The 2217-nt window shown below is 53.3% G+C and overlaps 1 protein-coding gene across 1 annotated transcript in view; it reads right to left on the bottom strand.

Annotated features, from left to right (window-relative positions):
- Positions 1-2217, bottom strand: part of ASAP2 (ArfGAP with SH3 domain, ankyrin repeat and PH domain 2) — an 87830-nt gene that overhangs the window by 62029 nt on the left and 23584 nt on the right. The window lies entirely within an intron of this gene.

Below are 2217 nucleotides of genomic sequence, written 5' to 3'. Positions count from 1 at the left end.
CTGGCCTCAGCCCGCCCCCCTCCCCGGACCCCGCGGGCCCCCAGCAGGCTCTGCAGCCCGAGAGCACACATTTTGCCGTCAAGTCTCCGATCCGCAGCCGACCGTCCAGAGACGTGACCTTCAGGGCAGCCACGCGTCCTTTAGAAATACACTCCTCGCCCGACCAGTGAGAGCACTGGCCTGAGCGCCAAGGGTTGCGGGTTCAATCCCTGGTCTGGTCAGGGCATGGACCTGGGTTGCGGGTTCGATCCCTGGCCTGGTCAGGGCATGTGTGGGAGGCAACCAATCCCTGTCTCTCTCGCACATGGATGTTCCTCTCTGTCTCTCCCCCTCCCTCCCTTCCACTTTCCTAAGAAAATAAATTTTAAAAAATCAATGGGAAAAATAACCTCGGGTGAGGATTGACCAAAAAAAAAGGCACTTCCCAGCCCGGAAGCGGCCCCCTCCCAGGATGCTCATCATCAGGTCGGAGGGAGGCGCCAGAGACGCGGCTTCGCACACTGTGCCCCGCGTCCATCGGGGAGCGGCCGCCTCCTCCTCCACCTGCAGAGAAGACCCACGGCTTCCTCAAGGGGAGACTCGCACCCGAGGAACAGTCTCACTTCAGGCTCAGCTGCCTCCCCTTCCTCCAGGCGCGAGGCTGCTTCCTGACCATCCTCTCACCACAGAGCGGGCGGCGGGGTGGGACGGAGCCGCGGGCGCAGGGGAAGGTTGCTAAGCGCCCAGGGAAAAGCAAAAGCGAGGCTCTAGCCCAGTGATGGGAACCTTCTGAGCGCGGCGCGCCAGCATCTGAAAAACCCTAACTCAACTCTGCTGCCGGGTCACAGAGAAATGTTTTGATATTTGCAACCACAGTAAAACACAGACTTATATTTTTGATATTTGTTTTATATATTTAAATGCCATTTAATAAAGAAAAATCAACCCCAAAAATGAGTTCGCGTGTCACCTCTGACACGTGTCACAGGTTCGCCATCCCTGCTCTAGCGCGAGGAGAGAGCGGAGATGTGACCCAACATAGGACTCAGAGCGGATACCAGCTCCCAAGAGAGGAGGACCCCCCCACCCCCAGCCCTGCTCAGCTCGCTCTCAGCAGCGGCCTCGGAGCAGCCGGGCCTCCGACCACGGACCCTGTGTCTGTCTGTCTCTGATCTTTGCCAGGAAAGAGGATCAACAACCCGCACTCCACAGAGTAGGAGCTGGAACTGAAGTGACGCACGTGCACGTGGACCGAGAGCGACGGCTGCCTGGGCCGTTGATAAATCCGAGTATGGTAAGGACCCTAACAGGTCGCCTGTGGGTTTTAATTCACAAAAACCTTTACTCTTCCTCCTTTTATCTCGTCTTGCTGGTGGCCCTGGGCAGTGGGCGTGGTTCGGCCCAGCCCGCCTCCTCCTGCTGCTGCACTTCCTCCCCTCAGTCTTCTGCCCCGAGGAGTTTAAATACCACGGTGGCCAGAGCACGGGTGGGGAGAGCTAAGATCCAAATCTGCCTCCCCACTCTGCCCCTTGGTGGCTAAGGCCCCGGTAAGACGAAGGTCCTACACCCGGTACAGCTGCTGGCAGGCCTGAAGGAGCTGCCGGGACCAGCACCGCCCGCACCCAGCCCAGTGTCGGCTGTCTCCTAACACCAAGCCAGGCAGCACATCAGCATCTCCTTTCCACGCAGGGATCCGCGGATCATTTCGGGTGATGTAGTCTCAGAACTGTGTCGGTATGGTAGGTGCCTTTTACATTTAACATTGTTGACTTTATCCATTTTTTGCAGACAACAAATTCATATTTTCTCAAGTATCTAGGTACAGATGGATCTGGAAATGGAGGGTAGATACCCTGGTAGGCGGGTGTAGAGCAGTTAGGTAACATTGGCTGACAAAATGTCTCAACTTAGTTACCAAAACCAACAAGAGGTGTTCTATGAGACATGATTTCCCAATGCTGGGTCACATGAGACTCATGGTAGTTTATAAGCTTAAAATAGACATGTTCCCTTGAACATAATGGCAAATGTGCCCCAGCTTCTTGATATATTAAAATATATTTGAATAAGAAAATGATTTAATAGTCAAATAATTTTTGAAGTTCATTTTGAAGTTCAGAGCTTTTCACATATTAGGGTGCATTCTGAATTGTCTGAGTTTGATTGATTTCTTAGGTTTATTAAACCATACAAACTTTCCCCCTCAGATATCTGTAAAAATAACCATTCTAAAAAGCA

Source organism: Myotis davidii, unplaced genomic scaffold (genome assembly GCF_000327345.1).
Source record: "Myotis davidii unplaced genomic scaffold, ASM32734v1 scaffold61, whole genome shotgun sequence".
Lineage (NCBI taxonomy): Eukaryota > Metazoa > Chordata > Mammalia > Chiroptera > Vespertilionidae > Myotis > Myotis davidii.
The sequence above is the reverse complement of the archived record's forward strand: the minus strand, read 5'-3'. Positions and strand labels throughout refer to the sequence as shown.